Genomic DNA, 7,554 nt, shown 5'->3' on the forward strand with positions numbered 1-7,554 from the left:
ATAAACTCAGGAAAAAAAGAAACGTCCTCTCACTGCCAAATGCGTTTATTTTCAGCAAACGTAACGTGTAAATATTTGTATGACCATAACAAGATTCAACACCTGAGACATAAACTGAACAAGTTCCACAGACATGTGACTAACATAAATTGAATGTTTTCCCTGAACAAAGAGGGAGGGGGGGGTCAAAATCAAAAGTAGTCATTTGTAGATCAATTCCAGTCCTACTTTATCAAAAGCCTTTTCAAAGTCAGCTATGAATGCCAGGCCTGGTTTCCCAGATTTTTCATCGTGTTCTATTGTGTCCAGTATTTGTCTTACATTATCTCCAATGTATCGTCCATGTAAAAAACCTGTCTGATTAGGATGAATAATATGCGACAATACCTTTTTTAATTCTATACATTTTGCTAGAATTTTTGCATCACAACACTGAAGTGTTTTTCAAATGGACTGGATCTTTATATTTACAACTTGGGTCCTGTTTCAGTAACAATTAAATCAGACCTTGTTGAGTATCTGATAATCTAGCATTTTTATAGGAGTGCTCTGAGTACATAAAAAAAGGTTTGGTATACCTCAACTGGTATGCGATCCAGCCCTGGAGTTTTCCCAGACTTAAATGCTTTAATTGCATCAAGCAGTTCCTCCTCTGTAATTTGGCCTTCACATGAGTCTTTCTGGACAGCTGTTCATTCTACATTTATTAATAGAAAACAAAATCCTTACAATTATCTTTGGTTGGTGGAAATAGAGGAGACTGAAACGGAAACATATGCTTGAAGTACTTTGCTTCCTCTTTCAAAATATTGTTTGGTTAATCATGGGTGACTGACATTTGTTACAAGTTTCAGTAAATTAGTAATTGGTAGCATTTCTATGTTGAAGAAAAAATATTCCATTCATTTTGCTCTATTATTATAATAAATTACACTTGACTAAGTTAAGGGCCCCAATCACCCCAAAGCTTGTGACAGTGCTTCAAAGAATCTGTACAGTTATTTTCTTCAACCATGAAAGGTTGTGGAGGTCTGCAGTGGTTGTTGTCTGTTGAGGAGGTATGGAAATTTAAGGTTAAAATGTCTATACACAGCATTCGACGGAAACGTTTCTATTATTTTGCCCCCTCCCCCCCCCCCCCCCCCCCTCCCCTCAGGAATACTCACTTAAATGTTTCACCAAATTACAAACACATACTTACATAATTATCTCAGAGTTTGTTACAGTACCTCTCTCTTCCCATGGTCCATTGCAGTCTATGCTGACACACACAGGCCATCCTTTCCAGCTCGCTCCACTCTTACCCTGAGTCCCGTTCTTCAAACCAATCCAGGATTTTGTCTCGCTATCTAGAGTCTTTCACTACACCAGACTGACATTACTTACATCCTTCATTCCTATACATTTCAAAGCAATAATATGCTAATCTTTATGCAACACTTAACTGCCACCTGTTATAATATATTTATGTATTTAATGATATATAATATGTATTTATAAATACAGTGCATTGGGAAAGTATTCAGACCCCTTGACTTTTTCCACATTTTGTTACGTTAAAGCCTTATTCTAAAATGGATTCATCTACACACAATACCGCATAATGACAAAGCAAAAACAGGTAAATGCTATTTGCAAATGTGTGTGTGTATGTATGTATGTATATATAATATATATATATATATATATATATATATATATATGTATATATATATATATGTATATGTGTGTAAAAAATTACATCACATTTACATAAGTTTTCAAACCCTTTACTCAATACTTTGAAGAACTTTTGGCAGCAATTACAGCCTTGTCTTGGGTATGACGCTACAAGCTTATCACACCTGTATTTGGGGAGTTTCTTCCATTTTTCTCTGCAGGTCCTCTCAAGCTTTGAGGTTGGATGGGTAGCGTCGCTGCACAGCTATTTCAAATAGAATAAAATTGTATTTGGCACATTAATGAGGCTATATACAGAGGGTACCGGTACCGAGTCAATGTGCAGGAGGACAGGTTAGTCAAGGTAATTTGTAAATGTAGGTAGGGGTAAAGTGACTACTCATAGGTAATAAACAGTGAGTAGCAGCAGGGTAAAAACAAAGGGGAGATGTCAATGCAAATAATCCGGGTGACCATTTGATTCATTGTTCAGCAGTTTTATGGCTTGGGGTAGAAGCTGTTAAGTAGCCTTTTGGACCTAGACTTGGCTCTCTGGTACCACTTGCTGTGCTGTAGCAGAGAGAACAGTCTATGACTTGGGTGACTGGAGTCTTTTGGCAATTTTTGGGGGTCTTTTTTGGGGTCTGACACCACCATACAGGTCCTTGATTGCAGGAAGCTTGGCCCCAGTGATGTACTGGGCACGAATGCACTACCCTCTGTAGCGTCTTACAGCAGTTGCCATACCAGGCGGTGATGCAACCGGTCAGGATGTTCTCAATGGTGCAGCTGTAGAACTATTTGAGAATCTGAGGACCTGTTGTCGTGCCCTCTTCACAACTTTCTTGGTGTGTTTGGACCATGGATAGTTTGTTGATGTGGACATCAAGGAACTCTCGACCCACTCCACTACAGCCCCGTTGATGTGAATGGGGGCATGTTCGGCCCCCCTTTTCCTGTAGTCCACAATCATGTCCTTTGTCTTGCTCACGCTGAGGGAGAGGTTGTTGTTCTAGCACCATACTGCCAGGTCTCTGGCCTCCTCCCTATAGGCTGTCTCATCATTGTCGGTGACCAGGCCTACCACCGTTGTGTCATCAGCAAACTTAATGATGGTGTTGGAGTCGTGCTTGGCCACGCAGTCGTGGGTGAACAGGCAGTACAGGACGGGACTAAGCACGCACCCCTGAGGGGCCCCTGTGTTGAGGATCAGCGTAGCAGATGTGTTGTTGCCTACCCTTACCACTTGGGGGCGGCCCGTCAGGAAGTCCAGGATCCAGTTGCAGAGGGAGGTGTTTAGTCCTAGGGTCCTTAGCTTAGCTTTGTGGGCACTATGGTGTTGAACGCTGAGCTGTAGTCAGCGTTCAAAAAACAGAATTCTCACATAGGTGTTCCTTTTGTCCAGGTGGGAAAGGGCATTGTGGAGTGTGATTGCGTCATCTGTGGATCTGTTGGGGTGGTATTTGAATTGGAGTGGGTCTAGGGTTTCCAGGATGATGGTGTTGATGTGAGCCATGACTTCCTTGGTGCAGCTGTTGTTTACAAATATACATAGACCCTTACGCCTTGTCTTATCAGAGGTTGCTGTTCTATCCTGCCGAAAAACCTTAAAACTCACAAGCTGTATGTTATTCCTGTCGTTGTTCAGCCATGACTCGGTGAAACAAAATATATTATGTTTTTTAATGTCCCTTTGGTAGGATATACGTGATTGTAGTTCGTCTATTTTATTATCGATTGATAGTGCGTTGGCTAATAGGACCGATGGTAAAGGTAGATTACACTCTCTGCGACAGATCCATACAAGGCACTTGGACCTTTGTCCCTGAACTCCCTCTCTTTCTCCTGAGAATGACGAAGATGAGGGCTTTGTCGGGCATCTGAAGTAAATCCTTACCATCCAACTCGTTGAAGGAAAAGTAGTCCTCCAGTACGGGTTGAGTAGTCACTGTCCTGATATCTAGAAGCTCTTTTCGGTCATAATCCAGTTCAGAATAAAAAATATGTATTGTATTTTAACAGAAACAGTTCCAACCTAGACTTCCTTTCAACAATATTTCTACAGTAAGATGTACAGTAGACCTGATCATTTTTCATCTGTACTGTTAGTGCAACGCTAAGTATCAAAAAGCCTGTGTGTGTGTTCTGTTATTCAACTGTGTGACGTGATCAATTAGTTTATTACAGTTCAGAATGAAAATTGTATTTTAACAGCAACAGTTCCAACCTAGACAGATATGCAAGAGTGTTTTTAATGGGGGAAAATAAACATTAATATATATTTATATGGATATTTAATGTCATTGTTATTTGTTTTGTGTATATTGCATTTGTTTTAGGCATAAGGGCAATGTCCCAACATTTATGTATAGTTGCATATTTTCCTAAGCTTGTGTAACGGACGTGAAACGGCTAGCTTAGTTAGCGGTTGTGCACGCTAAATAGCGTTTCAATCGGTGACGTCACTTGCACTGAGACCTTGAAGTAGTAGTTCCCCTTGCTCTGCAAGGCTTTTGTGGAGCGATGGGTAACGATGCTTCGAGGGTGACTGTTGTTGATGTGTGCAGAGGGTCCCTGGTTCGCGCCCGGGTATGGGCGAGGGAACGGTCTAAAGTTATACTGTTACACTTGGGTCCCAGGAAAAACAGAATTTCTAAATTGGGTCCCAGGCTGAATAAGTTTAAGAACCCAAGCTATTAGATCAATAAACAATCATCTTATTAATCATTACCTCTTATCATATCATCATTCTGAACAGTCGTAACCATCTTGGATCTGCAAAAGCCCCAGCCTTACTCATGATTCAGTACTACACAAATTGGTTTAATTGTTTATTTACTAGCTAACTAAATGAGAAAACAGGATAACATACATACTTAATACACAACCCTAGTAAACTGTTTAAAATATGCCGACTTGTTACACAGAAAATTAATGAAGTAAGTAAGGAGGAGTAAAACAAGGTAGATTATGATGCCCTGATTTGCCGGTGAGGGGTGGAATTTTAGGTCCACTATATAAGACCTCATCTTTTTCTGTATTGTCGGGCTCTCAAATAATCACCTATGGGTGGGTCGTTGACCAGCTCCATTATAATAATAATAAATAATTGATATCATATTAAAGTTTGATTGCTTCAAGAATTATCCAAGTCTCTACTAATTCTTACGAGCTTCCATGACAATTCTTAAATGGAAGAAGTTTGGAACCACCAAGAGCTAGAACTGGCCGTCCGGACAATCCGAGCAATCGGGGGAGAAGGGCCTTGGTCAAAGAGGTGACCAAGAACCCGATGGTCACTCTGACAGAGCTCCAGAGTTGCTCTGTGAAGCACTCCACCAATCAGGTCTTTATGGTAAAGTGGCCAGACGGAAGCCCCTCCTCAGTAAAAGGCACATGACAGCCAGCTTGGAGTTTGACAAAAGGCACCTAAAGGACTCTCAGACCATGAGAAACATGATTCTCTGGTCTGGGGAAACCAAGCTAGAACTCTTTGTCCTGAATGCCAAGCATCACGTCTGCAGGAAACCTGGCCCCCTCCCTAGAGTGAAGCATGGTGGTGGCAGCATCATGCTGTGGGGATGTTTTTCAACGGCAGGCACTGGGAAACTAGTTAGGATCGAGGGAAAGATGAACAGAGTAAAGTACAGAGAGATCCTTGATGAAAACTAGCTCCAGAGCATTCAGGAACTCAGACTGGAGTGAAGTTTTACCTTCCAACAGGACAACGACCCTAAGCACACAGCCAAGACAAAGCAGGAGTGGCTTCGGGACAAGTCACTAAATGTCTTTGAGTGGCCCAGCCAGAGCCCGGACTTGAACCCGATCAAACAGCAGAGGGAGCACCCTCCTATCCACATCGACGGGACCGCAGTGGAGAAGGTGGAAAGCTTCAAGTTTCTCTGGCGTACACATCACTGACAAACGGAAATGGTCCACCCGCAGTGTGGTGAAGAAGGTGCAACTGGAGGCTGAAGAAATTTGTCTTGGCACCTAAAACCCTCAAACTTTTACAGATGCACAATTGAGAGCATCCTGTCGGGCTGTATCACCGCCTGGTACGACTCTCCAGGGGGTGGTTTGGTTTGCCCAACGCGTCACCGGGGGCAAACTACCTGTGCCCACAGGACACCGACAGCACCTAATGTCACAGGAAGCCAAAAAGATCATCAAGGACAACAACCACCTGAGCCACTGCATGTTCAACCCGCTATCATCCAGAAGGCGAAGTCAGTACAGGTGCATCAAAGCTGGGACCAACAGACTGAAAAACAGCTTCTATCTCAAGGCTGTCAGACTAAATAGCCATCACTAGCACTTTAGAGGCTGCTTCCCTATATACATAGACTTGAAATCACTGGCCACTTTAATAATGTTTACATATTTTGCATTACTCATCTCATATGTATATACTGTTCTATTCTACTGTATTTTAGCCTATGCCGCTCCGACATTGCTCGTCCAAATATTTATATATTCTTAATTCCATTTCTTTAATTTAGATGTGTGTATTGTGTGTATTGTTGTGAAATGGTTAGATATTCCTTGTTTGATATTACTGCACTGTTGGAGCTAAATACACAAGCGTTTCACTACACAATTACATTTGCTAAACATGAGTATGTGACCAATAAAATTAGATTTCCGTGTTTTTTTTTTTATATAAATTTGCATTTTCTAAAAAACAGTTTTTGCTTTGTCATTATGGGGTATTGTGTGTAGGTTCCTAAGGGAAAAAAATAATTAAATAAATTTTAACAAAATATGGAAAAAGTGAAGGGTTCTGAATACTTTCCGAATTCACTGTATGCGTGTGTGTGTGCATGCGTGTGTGCAGGTTTGGGTAGGCTATTTTCTAAAAGTAATCCGTTACAGTTACCTGTCCAGTAACATAACTTTTGGATTACCCAAAATCAGTAACATAATCTGATGACATTTAGTTACTTTAAGATTACTTTCCCCTTGAGAGGCATTAGAAGAAGATAAAAATGTATGTTACCAATTGAACGACATCTATTGCAGGATAAATCAATGTTAATGTCACGCTCTGACCTGAGATATCTCTGTTTTCTTTATATTTTGGTTAGGTCAGGGTGTGACTAGGGTGGGTACGTTAGTTTTTGTATTGTCTTGGGTTTTTTGTATGTCTAGGGTTTTTGTAGGTCTAGGTGATTTGTATGTCTATGGTGGCCTGATATGGTTCCCAATCAGAGGCAGCTGTTTATCGTTGTCTCTAATTGGGGATCATATTTAGGTCGCCATTTCCCTTTGGTGTTGGTGGGATCTTGTCTATGTGTAGTTGCCTGTCAGCACTCGTTTGTATAGCGGTTAGTTTTGTTCAGTGTTCATTCTTTAAATAAATAAGAATGTACGCATACCACGCTGCGCCTTGGTCCGATCCTTTTAATGAACGTGACAGTTAAAAATTTTACATAGCTGGCCATATATGGATGATACATTTGACTTTATGGGTTGGTTATGTAGGCTTCTTCTAACCCATTGCTTTCTACTACATATAATAATATGATTAAATGATATCTTTACATTAAAAAACAAAGTCTATCAGAATTCCAGTTATTCCAATAAATGTTATATAACTTGATCGTCAAAAATAGGACTTGGAAATATAGATTTGCCAAGTTGTTTTACCTGAGCATAACCTCAAAACTAAGGACTTATTAGCCAGCCCTACTCTGTTGTTTATGATTTTGTTGGCATGGAGGACTGATTGGGCTCATTGATTCGAGTTGAAAAATAAATGCTGCGCTCATAGAATGGCATGCTTTGAGCACTACTGAAAAGTGCTATTTACACGTGAAAAATGAATGCCATATGTTGCATTTGCTATAGGCCTATGGTTAAACGTTACCTCGCCTCGCCTCATGTCTACTCCAG

The sequence above is a fragment of the Oncorhynchus mykiss genome, chromosome 32 (assembly GCF_013265735.2).
Source record: "Oncorhynchus mykiss isolate Arlee chromosome 32, USDA_OmykA_1.1, whole genome shotgun sequence".
Taxonomy (NCBI): Eukaryota; Metazoa; Chordata; class Actinopteri; order Salmoniformes; family Salmonidae; genus Oncorhynchus; species Oncorhynchus mykiss.